This window comes from Epinephelus fuscoguttatus, linkage group LG8 (genome assembly GCF_011397635.1).
Source record: "Epinephelus fuscoguttatus linkage group LG8, E.fuscoguttatus.final_Chr_v1".
Classification (NCBI taxonomy): domain Eukaryota; kingdom Metazoa; phylum Chordata; class Actinopteri; order Perciformes; family Serranidae; genus Epinephelus; species Epinephelus fuscoguttatus.
In genome coordinates, this window is record NC_064759.1 from 16,250,155 (window position 1) to 16,267,787 (window position 17,633).

Below are 17,633 nucleotides of genomic sequence, written 5' to 3' on the forward strand. Positions count from 1 at the left end.
AGTCTGCTTTTATTATAATGTTTGTTTATCAAAGCACTTCCAATTTTCATTTTTTATTCCACTGTGTGTCTTACATGACTACATTTAATAAAACCGGATGTGCATGGGAGGACGACAGTGGCTCAAACAATACAACATGCCTCTAAGCATTGCCCACTGCGTCACTGCTTTTATTAAATGTAAAGCATATGGAATAAATTATCACCTCTCCCAGCCTCTAATAAAATGACTTCCACAGTCATGTGTTAAAAATGTGGAACATACTCTTGAGATTTATGTCTCATTTGAGTACTGTCTGTCACCAGTCGTCATTCATTATGGGGTGACAGTATTGACAGTGTTTGTCAAATTATTCCCACTCTTGACGCCGATCCAATCCTCTTGTCAGAGTAAATCTGGCTGCAGCTATTATCTCATTATGTTTATCGTGACCCATTGGGCACCATTCATGAGCGAGTTGAGACGGTATGATGATAATCACCACAGAGAACTGCCATAATCATTATTTACGGGATGGAAGTGGGTGGAAAATCCCCTCATCTTGCATAATTTGGATTCAGTGCCAACTTGTATGGTAGCCTACTCGCAGATGCTATTTGCTGACTAGATAAACTCAGAGGAGGGAAGAGAGGAATCATCTGGAATTGTTTCCGATTCACAGCCGGAGCCATGAGCTGCTTAATTTCCCCAGCTAGAGCTCTAACTATGTTGTGGCCCTCAAACCTGTATGGCAGTAATTACAGCCAGACAAAGACCCTAGATTTACTGGAGCATGACACCATAAATTTCAAAACTGTTAATTAAATTCTGCTGTCTTAAATGTCTTTGCTGCCAGCATTAGTCACGCCTAAAATGCCCATGTGGTTTGAATATGATCTTTTCTTTTTTTTTTGGGGGGGGGGTCTTGGATAGCTTTCTCATGACGCAATCAGGTTGTTGTGGGGACTGTTAACCCCCATCCCCTCTCCCTTATTTGCCCCATTCTTGCTCCCTACGTGACCTCAGCTAACATGTGTGTGAGACCGAGGAGTAATGAATTGGTTTCATAAGAGAGCCGGAGCATAAGCAGAGCAGAAAAATTCATTAGGCTGGTTTTATACGGTCCCCTGGGCGCCGCAGACACGCACACTCACACATGCACACACACACATGCAGGTGAGATAGAGAGTGAGTGGGAAATTTGTAAAAAAGCAATCTGGCTGAGGGAGAACAACAATAGCCACAAGTAAGTGTTAGCATTTTCTTTTAAGACAAAACTAAAATCAAATGTCCCAGATGGTTTTGCAGAAACAACCAAACTGCAGTTACTCTCATTATAGTAAATTATAGTTCTACATCTCAGCTGGCAGGTACACCTCTGTGGTCACTAGAGGGCTATCAAAGCAAGCATTAGTATGAGTCTCTGTCGCAGTTAATAGTCAGGTGCACCAAGCTGATTGTGCACAGGCTTCTCATTTGTGGTGTTAATAGTGTGTTCATATAGTACGTGTTACATGATATTTAAACCACGTTCAGTTTTATCACCTATAGAAAAGGTGGGTCACAAAATATCACGAGGGTGGAAGTATTCAGACCTTTTACTGAAGTACTGAAGTGTTACCACATAAATCTACTTTAAGTATCACAAGTAAAAGCACTTATTCTGCAGTAAAATGTCCACTGTGACTGATATATTATTATATATGACATTATTGGATTGTTAACAATAATGTAACAATGCCTAAGCAGGATTTTAGTGCTGCAGCTGGTCGAGGTGAAGCTAGTTTAAACTACTTTATATACAGCCAGGTTTAGTGCAGTGAATCCCCAATGAGGGGTCAGATCCTTTCTAACGGTCACAAGATAAATCAGAGGGGTCGTGAGATGATTAAAAAATGAAGTTCTGCAACGCAAATCTGTTTTCATTTTTGTAACCTTTGCCTCAGTTTGATCTGAGAAGTTTTGAGGTGATGGTTTAATCTTTATTGTGTTTTATAGACTTATGGGCTTTTTATGTAAAATCTTCATCTGAAAATAAAACAAACAATAATTCCGGCTGTTAAGTAAATGTAGGGGAGTAAGAAGTGAAATATTTCTCTCTGAACTGCGGTGGAGAACAATTAAAAGTGGCAACACATGCAAACAAAGTATAAGTATCTTGAAGTTAAACTCTCTTTAATTATTTTTAAAGGAACAGTTCACCCCCAAAATCAAGCATACATATTTTCCTCTTACCTGTAGAGTTATTTATTAATCTAGATGGTTGAGGTGTCAGTTGCGGAAATGTCTGTCTTCTTTCAAACATAATGGAACTAGATGGCGCTCGGCTTGTGGTGCTCAAAGCACTGAAAAAATACATTTGCAAAATTCATCAGCAGTGTCTCTTTCCAGAAACCCTGATCTGGTTACTCAAGATAATCCAAAAACCTTGTTGTGAGTAGTTTCATGTAGGAACTCTTCTCCTTCTACATAACTACACCCACCCAATGGCGTCCTCCATGGCTTAGCTGTAACATTAGCTAGTTTCCTTTTATGCAGTGACTCAGTTTGCAGGTGTAGTTCGGAGAAAGAAAACAGTTTCAATATAAAACTCACAACAAGGTCTGTGGATTACCTTGAGTAACCAGGTCATGACTTCTAGAAAGGGACATTGCTGTTGAATCTTGCAAATGTGCTGTTTTTTTCCCACCACATCTAGTTCCATTATAATTGAGAGAAGGCAGACATCACTACAGCCGATATCTCCAACACTGTACCTCACACCAGAACAATCTAGATTAATAAATAGCTCTGTAGGAAAGAGGAGAAGCACGTATTTTTGATTTTGGGATGAACTGTCCCTTTAAGTACAGTGCTTGAGTAAATGTACTTAGTTTCCACCACTGATGAGGGTTAACTTCTGTTGCATACACAGATCACAGATCAGCTTTCATACCTGCAGCAAACAGACTTTTTGCTTGCTCTACAAATGTTGCTAGAGTTTTAGTCCTTTCAGATAATTTCCCCTCTCCATGCACTTTGGAAAGAGGTGAAGTTGTGCCAGAAATCCATATTTTTACTATGTAAGCAGAGTCGCTCGCTTTTCACTGATATACAGAGACCACACACACACACACACACACACACACACACACACAGATTTACAGCTCGGGCAGTTGTCCCTCCAGTCAGCGTCCTGGTGCTCCAGCACTGCTAGGGGTGACGCGGTCTCGGCTCTGAAGATTGGACGCCCCCTCCTCGGCTCCTTCTTAAGTTGGTTTCCACTACCATCGCCTGCAATGGTGGAAAATAACTGAGTACATTTTACACAATAAGTACAGTTTTGAGTTTTGTATACTTTAGTATTTCCATTTATGCCCTTATATTTCAGACTGTAATACATTTTCTTTTATTTATCTTTTATAACATGTCATGAGTTTCTTAAACACAATGCACTGCTGAAGATTAAATTATAGGTCCCCAAACTTTTTGGCCTGTGACCCTTTAGAATAGAGGGGATATTATCCACTATATAGGTACAAAAGGTACAAAAACACAATTTTGTGTAAAGAACTTCCTTTCCAACTCTATAAATCATCAGAAGACCTCCTTACATTTATCTTGCTTAGGAACCACTAAACTCCTTGATAATATTAAAGTCGTCAGAAACTGCACCTCGACCAGCTACAACAGTAAAATGCTTCTTATACATTCATGCATCTGAGATAATCTAATACTATCATATCTAATAATATATCAACCACATTTTTCTGCAGAACCTGCATGATTTGCCTCTTTACTTATGCTTAAGCTTTGTTTACTTGTAATTGAGTTTATTTAGATTGTTTTATTGCATCTTTTATGGAAGTATAAAATATCTGAGTACATCCTCAACCACTGATAAACTGTCAAGACCTTTGATTTTGTTGAGCTCTGAGTTTTTGTGCTCTTAATGTATATTGTTAAGCTTGTGCTTTGCCTCTTGTGTCTTTTATGTTGAGTTTTATGTATTCAAAGGACTATCTAAGGACGAGCATTGCAAATAAGCTTAGGCTATAAATGCAGCATGTGTGGCATCGTTTTGTGGTACATACATGCCCCTATACAAATAACCATTACAGAAATAAATTTAAAAAAGGGATTGTAATATTTAGGCACAAACCTGATTTTATAGTCCCTTCGGGTCAGATGTTTCCAAATGTGTAGACAGTAGAAATTTAACTTATCTGTAATGGGTGGTATAAACACATCACAGAGGAAGTGACCCAGGTGAACACCACACCCATATTTTGTGATAATCCCTCTGTAAATTGACCAAACACAAAAAAACAGATGATCAATGCTTGGCAAACTATCGCAGCAGCATGTCACCGTGAGGTAAACCCAGGAACAATATTTGCCACAGCGAGCATTCAACACAATGTGTACAGAGCAGCTTTCCCATATTCCTCCCGCAGAGGGTCACAATATGGCAGCTGGGTTTGTTTGTTCAGAGGACTTGTGCTTGAGTGTGGAAAGGGCCTGCTCTCTGTTTGACACAGAGCTCTCCAAAATGCAAAGCATTGCCAATGTAAACTCAGAGGGCCTCAGTATCTTACAGTTCAGTTATACTGTAAATAGTGGCGGCTTTATTTATTTTAATTGTTCCACTGATGTGTTGTAAGTGTGTGTTTCTCTGCCTGGTGGTGCATGAATGAGACCTCTTTGGTCACCGGCTTGTGTGTTTGTCTGTGACCCTGTTTGTGAGTCGGAGCCCATGTGTCAATAGGTATTTTTAGCACCACCTCTCACTGGATTGCAATGGCACTCATTCGCACCCCTCTGAGTCCCTTCCACCACCCACCTCATCCACTCCACCCCGTCCTCAGCAGCTTCCAATCCGCCACAACATTCACTCTCACTGGAAGGAGCCAGCAACAGTCCGCCTGAAAGTTAAAAAAAAAAAGCGAGAGAGAGAGGGAGTTTGAGATCCAGCAGTGGAGACGAGATCAGACTTGGGTTACCATGGCGATAAAGTCCTTAGGCAAAGCGTTCAGAATTGCTTTGGTATATTAGCTGAGTTTTGTTTCTCCCTTGGGCTTTGTCCAATTTGAATATTAATTAAAATAATTAAAGGATAGCTATAATTATATGTCTTTACACACACACACACACACACACACACACACACACACGCACAGAGCCCTGGGAATATGACATAGTTGTATGAGGCAGCGATCAGCCAAGTTAAACTACTGTTTGAGCTAAACACCAGGGGTGTGGGAAGGCTAAACATGTAATTGGTAAAGACAGTCGGGTGGAGGGCCAGACAAAGAAGATCAGAGCACATCCGAAGGTGGTTACAGTGAATGATTCCCAAAGCTCTATTGTTAGCAGCACAGAGAGATTGGAGAAGAAAGGGAGGCCATTCATTCAACGGCTGGCTCAGACAGGTGAGGAGAGGAGAGGAGAGGAGGGAGGGAAGGGCTGAGGAAAAGGGGAAGTAAAATCCTAGAGGGGTGCAGTTTGAACAGAGGGCGACAGTTGTAGAGGAGCCTCCCAAATGCCATAGCGCAGGCTGTTAGTCCTCCACACTGTCACAGAGTGTGTGTGTGTTCATGTGTACAGAGGGGATTTCTAAGGGGGGGGGGGGGGGAACCTGACACCCAAAAAGAGTCTGCATCCCCCCCCTCCCTCCTCCACCTCCAGCCATGAGGAAGAGGAGGCACAAGTGCGCTGCTACAGCTGAGAGGGTCTCCAGGGACTCCTGACTGTGTGAGGGGTCATCTTCCACCCAACACACCAACACCCGACAGTCCCACCTCCCCTTAGCCCCCCCACCCCCCCACCCCCACCCCACATTCCCCTGACAACACTGAGCTCATCACACTTCACACACATCTAGCTGCATGATCACAAGGACACTCCAGGCAGGATCGGATTTATCCACGAGATACTTGAGTGCCTTTGAGAGAGTCTGCGTGGTGTCAGCCAGTAATGAATCTGTTGCTTTCCTGTGTGTATAAGCGCCGTTTGGTTTCAAAGGAGTGAAAAGAATGCTCGAAAATATTTTCATTTCCTTTTACAAGATCATTAAAAACACAAAATACAAACATAAGAGAACGTTTTATCTGCAGTGAGGTCTTTGTTGACAGAGTGATAACACTTTAAACAAAGACCATGACGTACTAAGAAGACAATGTGGGCCAGTGCTTTGGTCCAGACTAAAATATCTCACCAACTTTTGGATGGACTAACATTCATGGTTCCCAGACAATGTATCCAACTTTGGTGATGCCAAGACTTTTAGCTTAAAGGAACAGTGCATGAGTTTTAGGGACATTTAGTGGCATCTAGTGGTGAAGATTTCATATTGCAACCAGCTGAAACTTCTCCTAGTTAGATTTCCTTTAGTGTTCATTGTTCAGGGGTTTTTATCAGAAGCTGAATTATCTGCAGAGGTCCCATTGTCTCCAAAACAAATGAACCTTATGATTACAGCCAGTGAAACACTGAATAAATCAGTTTCACATTACAAATCAGTGTTTCTTTTTGGCATGATGGAGATGGGCTGCTAGCCCAGCACCTGCTAATGGTTGCTCATCTTTTCTCTCTGACAACTTCAGATCCAGATGTTCAGGAGGTTTTTACTGGAAGCTGAATTATCCTTCAAAGTCTGTTCCTCTCCAAAACAAACAGATCCAGTGATAAAAAAAAAACACGAAATAAAGCAATTTCATGTCAAAAAGTCAGTGTTTTTTCTTGTGGTGGATGCGAAAACAGGAATGGCCCGATCTAAAGCCAGTGTTTGGTTTGTCCATCATGGGCTACTGTTGAAACATGGCAGTGCAACATGGGGATCTCCATGGACAAGGACCTGCTCCTATGTAGGTAAAGGGCTCATTCTGAGGGAACAAAAACTCAACAATGCTTATTTTCAGGTGATTGTACACTAAAGAAAACCTACTTTATATATTATATTCCATGTAGGCCACTATATCCCCCTAAATCCTACACACTGGACCTTTAAAGCATCACTGTGCCTAAGAGCAGCCTCACAGAGCGGCTAGTATAGGTTCACACCACCTTGTTGAGAAAGTACAAAAAGAATCCTGAATCCAAAAATAGAAAAACAACAGCAAGCGAATAGAGAATAGTCAGAGAGCTCTGTGGAAAGTGAGAGGAGCTGACGCGACTGTTTTCTTCACCGGGCACCTAAAAAGAGAACTCCAAAACTGACGCCCACTCTGACCCCCACCCAAGAACCTCCCTCTGAGGCAGACACTGACCCTATGACCCCCTGACACCTCCACCAGTCCCAGATCCTCTCCAGGGGCCAATCAAATACAACCTGCCCCGGGCCTGTGACACGAAAACTGACAGAGCACAGACAAGTCACAGTAAACAGACATTAGGGGGGAACACAGAGGTGCATGGAGAGTACATTTACACAGACATACTTTGCACACTCTCACACATGCATACATGTGTGTTTAAGTCAAACCCGGACCTCAAGTCAGACGTGCATGTGAAAAAAAGATGGTATTTTGTGGTAAAAGGAGCCGTGGGGCTCTCTTGAGGTTTCGTTGACCATTGCAAATCAGACATTTATTGGTTTTGGATATTTCCAGTGAAAAAGCCTGGTGGAGAAGTTTCAGAGGGTAGTATGCTTGGTATGTGGTTTTACGCCGGTTCCCAACATACTGCAAGCTTCACATTCTGCAAATGATCTGTGTTGTCTGAACCCTGCAGCCTTGCACAGCTGTCAGTCCATGACAGGGGGTGGACAGCCCGCTTGTGTGTGTGTGTGTGTGTGTGTGTGTGTGTGTGTGTGTTGTACCATGCCTTTGAGTTGAACACTTCCATTTCTAATTCAGATGTTTGTGTTTTTTTTTACTATAGTGATGTAAGAGAAGTGATAAATTCAGACTATGCAGTCAAAATGACAGGCAATAGATCATCTGTCATCCGTCTTGAATAGAAACGCAGAATGAAAATGGTAATTTTCTGCTGAATGCAATAACCTTTTTTAAAAAGTAAGGACTTTCTTTTAACTTCTAACACACTCCTCTCTTTTGAAAACCTTCTTTCTTCTTTTTGACAGACCACTGATGTTTCGGGCAACTCATTCTTTCTCCTTCTCTTTATCTTTCCTTACCTATCACACAGAGTGCTTTGGTGTCCTTGCTGACTCATAAGTGCAATACAGCTTGAACTTCTATCTTTCTCACTCTGTTTGTCTCCCTTTCTCACTCTCTCTCTCTCTCAGTGAATTCCTCACAGGATCAGACCTGCTTTTTATGCTCCACTGGTTTTCACTCAAAGCGAGAATGAGTAGAAAGGGAGGAGGGAGAAAAGGAGGTTTAGTGACAACAAACTAAAACTCTACGGAGGAATGAAACATATTTTGTGAAGAAAAAAAAAGAGAAGAAATATTAAAATAGAGATAAGGGCAAAAAGAAAGTGAGATACACAAAGAATAGGAGAGAGGAGGCACAGAGTAGAAAAGAAATAATAGTGAAAAAGGTCATAATTTCTGCCAAGGGATTTGCAGTTGCCGGGACAACGAACAAAGCAGAGCCAGTTGGACGATCTGCACCACAGAAAGGGCTGAAAAGAGAAGGGAACGGCTCTGTGGAGAGAGAGCTAAGAATTACTGCACTCATCAGCAGGATAATTTCTGGGAATCAGTGAACGTCATGGATAATCACTCTTGAATATCCACAATGATTTCTTCATCATCCCTTTCATTTCAGCTTAAGCTCATCACCCTTTTTACTTGTTTAGCATTATTGGAGAACAAGGTTTAGATAAAAAATCAACGCCTGTATGAAACAGAGAACCAGGAAACATTAATAAATCATGAACACAGCGCAGCTAAACAGAGAAAAAAAACTGCTAAGATTAGTTTTTATGTACAGCACTGAAGTATGAAGGCTTAACCATTAAACACAAGAGGAGAGAGAGGAGTGTTTTGGTTTGGTTTAGCTTTGAATTGAAAAGTGGTGAGAGAATGTTAATGATATGCAGAGAGAATGAGGCCAGGCCAGATGAAAGTCCAGCTAAAGTCTTTATAAACACAAAGACACTGAGGGAGCGAGGGAGGGAGGGAGGGTGCAGCGGAGGGGTGGGCTGGGGTAAATGTGGCCTGAATGGAGCAGGAGCAGACACAGAAAATAAGTCAAGATAAAAAGCAGAAATTCATGAGAACTGATCAACAAATAGAAAATATGTTGTATTTGTGTTCATAAGCACGCAGCGCCTGCAGCTGTGTATTTTATTTCCATATGTTGTATTACTTTTTAATTTATTTTTCTTTCATTTTTTACCATCATAATGAATATATGGTAAAAACACACTTTAAAAACAAGCATTAACACACACACACTCATGTTTGTCCTGGAACATTTTAAAGCCTCTAATTTCAAAAACATGGCATCAGTGGTGGAAGACATATTCAGATAATTTACTTAAAGCTCCAGTGTGTAGGATTTAGGCGGACATATTGGCAGATATAGTAAATATGAACAGGTTTCCATTGCCTTAGAATGAGCCGTTTATATCTACATAGGGAGCAGGTCCTCTTCCACAGAGTCTGCCATGTTGCACCGCCATATTTCTACAGTAGCCCAGAACAGACACACCAAACAGTGGCTCTAGATAGGGCCATTCGTGTGTTTGTGTTGGCCACTGTAGTCAGAAGCCGCTCTGTGATTAGCCAAACAGCATAGGACAAACACTGATTTGTAACGTGGAACTGCTATATTCAGTGTTTCTACTGATTCTAATCATTTGGTCTGTTTGTTTGGGACAGGAAGACACCTTTGCAGATAATTTGGCTCCTGGTAGAAACCACCTTAACAATAGACACTGCCAGAATTCAAACCAGGAGAAGTTTCAGCTGGTTGCTATCTGCAATTCTCACAGCTAGATGCCACTAAATCCTACACACTGCTCTTTTAAAAACAAGCATTTAAACACACACTCGTGTTTGTCCTGGAGAAAGGACGCTTAATAGCCTCTAATTTTCATTACATGGCACCAGAAGTGGAAGATGTATTATGTTAATTAAGTAGAAGGAGCAACACCATACTTTTAAAATACTCCTTTACAAGTGGGAGTCCTGCATTCAAAATCTAACAGAAGTTTAAGTACAGAAGTATCTGCAAAAGTGTGCCGTAAGTATAGTATGTCAAATTTTAATCTGAACACTAAGCAGTAACTACAGCTGTTAAATAAATGCAGTGGAGTGAAAAGTACATTTCCCCCTGAGATGTACAGGACTTGAGTAACTGTGCTTTGTTACTTAGTTTGACTTATTGACAAATTTCATTTCATCCTCAGTACAAAGGATTCATGAGATGATATGTGCACACGCAAGTGGAAACATTAAGACATACAGCCTGTTTAATACACACACAAAAGCGAACATTAGGCAGCAGAGAGAGTATCAGTGTTCCTCTTCCCTGTTTATCCAAGGTGGAGCTCAGAGTGTGTTAAATGACCTTTATTGTCCCTGGCCGCTGATTGAGCGCCAGCTAAAGTTTCCCTCCTCTCAGTCAGACAAGTACCAACACATACTGTAACTCTTGCACAGCCTTGCGTTTTTTCAGTCTGTCTGTGTCTGACTGCTTCAACTTTTGATGTAATTTGGCATAAACATACACACATGTGGCTCTTTTAAAACATGAATTCCCATTTCACTCTTGCTTTGCCCCGGGGTCTCATATCAACAACTCTCCTGGTTCCAACTCCATCTCTGTGTTTTACTGCAAACCCTTCAATCTAAGTCATTATAGCCTAGGGGCAGTAATGGTATACAGTTACACCACCAATACTCTGTAATAAAGTTTCCTTCAGAGGTAAATACCAAGGCAGAGTGTTGTGGGTCCACATTAAATGACCCAGGCCGATGCTGAGAGGCACAACAGATCATTCAACGAGTTTACAAGTTTAAATAACCTAACAATCAGTTTTAAAACAGCAGAGAAACATTTTCTTACATGCAAAGGGTTAACAAGGTGGGAGCCCTCTGCCTGCTGCTGTATCATATATCATATTCCCCAAATCTCTGCGTTGTTGTAACAAAGAAACTCCCATCGCCCCCAAAGGCTTCACGTTGAATTTCTTTCTCCTGTGTTGTTAAGGTCACAGCTCCCGCCCACTGGGAGCTCTGATTGGACGGCGTGCCTGCTGGAATATTCAATCAGACACCTTGCTCGGAGCTGTGATTGGACACAGCCGGTGCAGTTATGTAAATGAGCACCTGGTGGCGCCTGCTGGCCCGGCTGCTGAGCCCGGACTGAGGTTGGAGCTGCCGGGGCGCAGATTCACAGAGGGGCCGAGGCGCAGGGACCCTGGAAGGTTTCTCGCTCGTTTTTTTTTTTTAATATTCTCCCTCACTGTCGACAAGTTTTAAATTTCACACCAAGAGTGTCCAGTGAAAGTCCGGCTTCTGGTTTAATACCAGCCGATGCGTTCAGCAGTTTCCGGATAATTTGTTGTTTTCTGACTTTTGACAGAGGTCGTTCACTGAGCGCAACAACTGTTCCAGAGCACAGTTTGGATTATTCGTGTGTTGGTCAGGGCAGCTTTACTTCGTCTGAGACAGACTTCATCTAAAAGTTTGGACTGCTGTCACCGCACACTTCTCCGTGTCTCCTAGGTAAGTACTGACAAACTCCTTTAAACCCTTCGCGCGTTTCCTCCCCGCGCACTTTACTCCATAATAAGCGGCTATAATAATATTGCAGCGGATATTTCCAGCTGTCTGTGTCTCTGTGTGTGTGTCTGCTTCTCACTCTGTGGCTTGGCGTCTGTAAGTCTCGGTGTGAGGCGGGCACAGCAGCTCTGGACGGTGGCCACGGACTGCTGAGAAGCGCATATGAGGTGTAACGTTGCGCTCCGGGTCTCTGCACGTTTGTGTGGCGGATACATTGTGGCATTTACCGACTGCGTAGCTGAAATACTCTGTCAGTGTACATCATGGTCTAGACTCAGTTCAGACTGTTCAACATCTTTCTAAATGTGGATCCTAAAACACTATTCTGAGTCCTGATTTGTGCCAAGACCATTGCTTTCACACGTTTTAGACTTCTATTTCTTCCAATCTGCCCGGCATCAGTTCCAATCCTTACCCAGTCTGATGGCCACTAACTCCCAAACTGTCACATGGTTTAACTTGTCACCAGTCTTTCCTTTCTTTGCAGTCTGCTAAACCCATTCTCCACATTGCACCTCATTCACAAAACACACACACAAGTCAAACAAAAGTCATTCTTCTTGGCACGTCAGGCTTTAAAACTGCAACAGCCCTAATGAATGGGTCAGTAAAATGTGTAATGTTTAGGATGACCTCCACACATCCAGGTGGTGGTCATCACACCCATCATTAACCCTGTGACCTCACAATAAGACAATCCGCTGTGGTCTCAGTCACCTCTGGCCTTTAAATGAGTTGATTCTTTCTTTGGGAGCTTATCAGCCACCAGAATCAAACCTGAGCTCGTTGCAGGGCGGCCTTGTGCTTAAGAGGAGAACCTGTGTTGATACAGAAAACATTTTCAAACTCTGGGGAGGAGCTGCCCAAAGGTTTGGACTTTGAACTGAATACACATCTTGTGTTTTTCATGAGCCAGAAAAAAAGAGGCTGCTGAGAGTGAATCAATCATGAGGTCTAATAAATGATTCTCGTCTCCTCTGTGAACAGGATGGTGTAGGAATCGAGAGGAAAAAAAGTTCTGCTCAGAAAATGCATATTTTTATCTCTCTGCCTGAGTTTGTTTGTTTATGGCAGGAAGAGACAGGAGGAGAGAGGTGAAAATGTGGGTGTGATTGCATGTGTTTCTGTTGCCAGCCTGTTCCTGTGTGTTTGTGCATGCCTTGCAGAGAGGCGGAGGTGGCCTGATTGAGGAGTGCACAATGGGCTTCAGTGGGTGTGCAGTGCAGCGGGTAGTCACCTCTCCCACCACATGAAAAACTGTAGATGTGGGTAGTTTGTTGGCCGTGGGACTGAGCAAGCAGTCCAGAGGAGTTGTAGCATTGTTGGACTGTTAGGAGGGGGAGTAGGTGGAGGGGGGTGTCTATGCTGTTTGCCAATAGATAGAGAGGCAATAAAAGATAATTTTCTCTTTCCCCATCCCTCCCGCTTTGCATCTGTAAGGCAGGGGCATAATGTAAGGAGGAGCCCTGAGCGTGGGTATACACACAGTCCCTCACAGCAACCACAGGTCTGCTGGATCCCTGTCTAATGGGCATCTGGCTGTTAAGTCTCCAACAGCATCCCACGAGAGCCGCTGGCCCTGCATAACTGTTTTTTATCAGCTGTGCAGTTCAGCAGAGGAGACGCAGCAGAACATATTAAATAGTTGGAAAGACCAGTTATGTGAGTATAATTGCGTATGCATAGTGGGGAACAGCTTTTTTTAATTGATTTGCCTTTGTCTTGGCAGGCTTAGGAGAAAATGACATTAATTGCATAATATGATTTGTAGAGAAGTATGCACAGAGCAAAGTAATTTGTCTGACAGTGTCTGAAAAATGGCTGTTTGTTATTTGTTTTGTGTCGGTCTTTAGACATTTTAAGACTCTGCAACAAAAGGCTTGAAAAGATGTTTTTTTTTATGTACAAGACAAGAAAAAATGAACCAGGGTTTTTTAACTGCAGTTTTGCATGATTGCTGTTTTGTGATTGAAAACACTCCAGATGCGCGCTTGCATGCAAGCTCACACACACATAGAGGCAGGGTTTTGTCTTCACAGTGGGAGCACTGGTTTGTGTAGTTTGGTAGATCATTGACCTCAGTCTGTTGTCCCCTCTCTGCGTCTTTGTTTTGGTGGCTGACATGCTTTGTGACTTTGCCTTTGGGTTTCTGTTTGTCGACCAATCTGAAAAGACTTTTAGTAGGTGGATACGAATCCAAATCCCAAGGGCAGATCCTGACGCACAATAACTGAATTGCATGTTTTGCACAGTTGCCTGATCTTTATGGCAGTGTAGCCAATGTGACCTCATGAAAGAACACAATAACGATAATGGCGTTTTCCATCCGTAAGACCTCCTTTACACGACTTTTCTCACAACGATCATGCATTAGGCAGCAGCTCGGCTAAGTTCAGTGTTTGCCCGTAATTGGCTCCTGGCAGGCCGAGCGAGGCCGGTGGAAGAATTCATTTAAGTCCAAAGACACGACACGGTTCCTTGCCTCTCCTCTCTACAGTCCCCTGCTAATGGGAAATGAAACCAATTGAAGGCAGGACTCAACTGTCCACCCTGTTTTCCTAAACCAATTTCCGCTCAAGTCTAGACAGCTGGACTCTTCAATTGCATTTCGCCCGTATGTGTGGTCACATGCAGAGCGAGCTCGCCTGGACTGTCACAGAAACAAATTTCTTCGAGTAATGGGTGGTGACACTTCAAAGTGAGATCTGTGGTGTTCTTGGGCTTTAGTTGTCAGTAAGTTCTCAAGTCTTTATTTGATTTCCTCTCAGTGAATCTCCATCTCCAAAGTCCTACCTTCTTTCAGATTACCCCTCTATCCCACCCTGACATCCAACATACTTTTGATCCCCTAATTGATCATTCTGGCAATCTGTCTCTCTCCTTACATCTAACATGGAGCACACATCCTCCCTCCTCATCTCCTATCTCACCATTCCCTTTGAAGCAGCACTAGATGTTTCATTTATCCCACTCCCCCTCCTTCCGCTGCTCATCCATCTCACCCTCTCCTATCGTCCCTGTGAGTCTCCTCATTTATCTGTTTGCTCTTCCCGTCGAGGGTGCCCTGCTTAGATAACAATGTTGCTGCCTGGATGTAAGCAAACTGGGGTTATATTTTGGCTGCTGAGGGTTTTTTTCAAAGAATTTGTCACACTATCTTATCAAGGTATCTCACGTCCTTGGCTTGATGCCTCATTTTAGCTTAGGAGCCTGCAGAAATGCCTCTGCATAAGTCCCAAAATTAACAGTGGCCTATTTTCGGGGGCTAATACGTGATATATTTCATTTAGATAAAATTACAAAAAATGTAGAACTTGGCAAGTAACATCTCTCTAATGTGTAATTTCTCAACCGTGTTACATGTTTTATGACTCAAAAATAAAATTCTCTCTCAAGTGCCCCCATATATTGCACTCCTATGACATTGTCAGACTTTCTTGGACAGTTTAAAGGCGCAGACACACCAAACCGACATCAAAGAAATAGTGGCGATGAAGGATAACTGCTGCATCGCCTCACGTCACCTGTGTGAACACACCGCAAAGACTACGACCAATGGCTAAATAGCACATAATGTTCTACATGAGATGAAATAACTCCATACCAGCAGACGGCAGTAGTCTGTCTTCATCATTCAAAAAGGGAAACTGGAAGGCAGACAGGATAGATTCAAGACACTAGTTAGCCAGTTAGCACATTAGCAACACAACTGGATGTTGAAAGAACAAATCATATTTACCGGGCACTAGTGAACAGTTAAACGATTACAGACTGTTTATGCTAAGAGCTCAATTGCTAAAAAAAATTAATTTTACGATCTGACACCCTCTTGACTTAAGTTGTTTGTTTGCTTTTGCACTGAGCTGAATGGCGAATCAGAGGGATTTTATTCACTGATGGGCTCCACCACGGATCCCACATGCTGTCGCCTGCCAAATAAAAGCTGACGAGCACACTATTGCCAATGTTGTGGGACACACCGCTAAAGCTAGGGCATCAAACGCTCACTGACGGCCCGACATTGACCTACAGCTGACTGTCAGCTTCGTGTGTCAGGGCCCTAAAAGAAAAGGAACAAAACTGAAACAGCAGATATTGGCTTCTTTAATACAATGCATTCTTCTTCCTTGTCACAACCTGCCGTATACATTACCCACAATGCAAGTTGACCGACAACAGTTAGCCCAGAGATTTGGGTGTGTTATGCTGGTAGCAGATGATGTAGCCTCAAGCAGGTAGCCTCAAGCAGAGATGAAGAGCAGCTTAGAGGTCTGATAAGCCTCCCTCTGGAGCCACAAAAAATCTTTGTACAACTTTTTTCCACACATGCAGTAGTTCTGTAAACACACTCTGATGTGTAGAATTGGTGGAATTCCCCTTAAAATCATGTGCTGTTGAGGTAAGTTGATGATCTAATGACTAAAGGTTGCTAATGCTAAATCCTGTGAGCTGAAAACAACCATGAATCATGTCGTGTGCTTTCACACGTCTCCCCAACAACTGGCAGCTGAAGTTATCGCTTCTGGAAAAAGCCAGACAAACCTTATGAAAGATGGAAACTCTCTGAAACTTGAAAGCCAGCGTGTGTGCTCTGTTCTCTCCCTCTCACTCTTTCTTTCTCTTCAGTTTTTTTTTTCATCTCTGTCCAAATCCTCACACTGTGGTGGTGTTTTCGTCTTGAGTTGCGAGCGCACACCATGCCTCTCGTGGCTCAGTATATCACTAATAAGTACTAATGGCTTCTGGCAAAGTAAGTGCTTTTGAAACCTTGTTGGAACATTGAAGAAAATTTTGTACAACATAAAAGGTGAACTTCTTTTTTAATATGACTTCTCTTCATGAGATGCATTTGAATTGTAACAACATCCACGTTGAGTGGGGCGGACCTGTCTGTCTTTCCCTCCCAGGGGTTTAGAGGGGCATATTAGCATCAGGAAACTGTTGTGTGATGTGTAATTTAGCTCTTTTTAGGAGGCTTTTTTTCCTGCTGAGAGGGAGGAGGAGGAGGACTGCAAGTGTGATAGAGGTATCAGCCTGTGCCTGAGGCTTTTAGCAGTGTGTGTGTGTGTGTGTGTGTGTGTGTGTGTGTGTGTGTGTGTGTGTGTGTGTAGAGTTTCAGCAAAGCCTAGTCTTTATAATAATCAGGTCACAACACTTTTTGCTTTTATGTGAGTATATTTTTTGGTTTGCCCATTGCAGTAGCTAAACATCAAACAGCTCAAAGACGTCTGAAAATCTTTTCTCATTGCTCAGCTGTCATTCATTAGAAATGAGACAAAGACATCTGTTAGAGGGCTGGCTTCGGCCTGACTGTTTTTCTCACTTTGACTCAAAATGCTGAGTCTCACTGAACTCATTCCTGTTTGACCTGGTCTCTCTTTCTGCTGTTCTGCTTCTCTCCAAGCTTTCCCTCCTTGTTTCCCTCCCTCCATTTCTCCCCTTCCCTCTCTCTGTTTCAATAGCTGCTCAGTGGATGAATAATTCTCACCCTCCTGCGGGCAAAGAGTTGCCTTTGTCCCACGCTCGCTCCGTCATTCTGAGTGTCTTCGTTCGGTTGCTGAAGGGAGTTTTCCTCCACCATCGCATTCTTCTGTCTGTCTGTCTGTCTGTCTTCCTGTATCTTGGTCGCCGGCCGTTTTCTCTCTGCTCATTGTGAGAGTAGCACTGTGCTGTCACATGCCTCTCCTTTCACCCCATCCTCCCCTCTGCTTCTCACTTGTTCTCTGACAGGTGGCAGTGAGACTGTGCAAATTGAATTCAGGGAATTGGGCTGCGGCTTGCCATCACACTGCAGCCCTGAAACGGCCTGAGTGTCAAACTGGAACCTTCCCCACATATACACCCTGCTGCCACGCTGTCGTATTAACATGATAATGCTGCCACATATCTCTGCTAGATTCTCATTATCATTTTTACACCCACGCTTCAACTAAGGTCAAACTCAGAACTAATCTTCCCTCACTGTAGCGAGGAA

General features: G+C 42.9%; 1 protein-coding gene across 4 annotated transcripts in view; it reads left to right on the forward strand.

The window, feature by feature from the left end:
• The first annotated feature begins 11,210 nt into the window (after positions 1-11,210).
• Positions 11,211-17,633, forward strand: part of ddr1 (discoidin domain receptor tyrosine kinase 1) — a 53,811-nt gene continuing 47,388 nt past the window's right edge. For 2 of the 4 annotated variants that reach the window (XM_049583582.1, XM_049583585.1), the window contains exon 1: positions 11,279-11,602. The gene's annotated coding sequence lies outside the window, so the exon portion shown is untranslated. Of the gene's footprint in view, positions 11,603-17,633 lie in introns of all 4 variants that reach the window. The other 2 variants (XM_049583581.1, XM_049583583.1) reach the window with 2 other exon arrangements.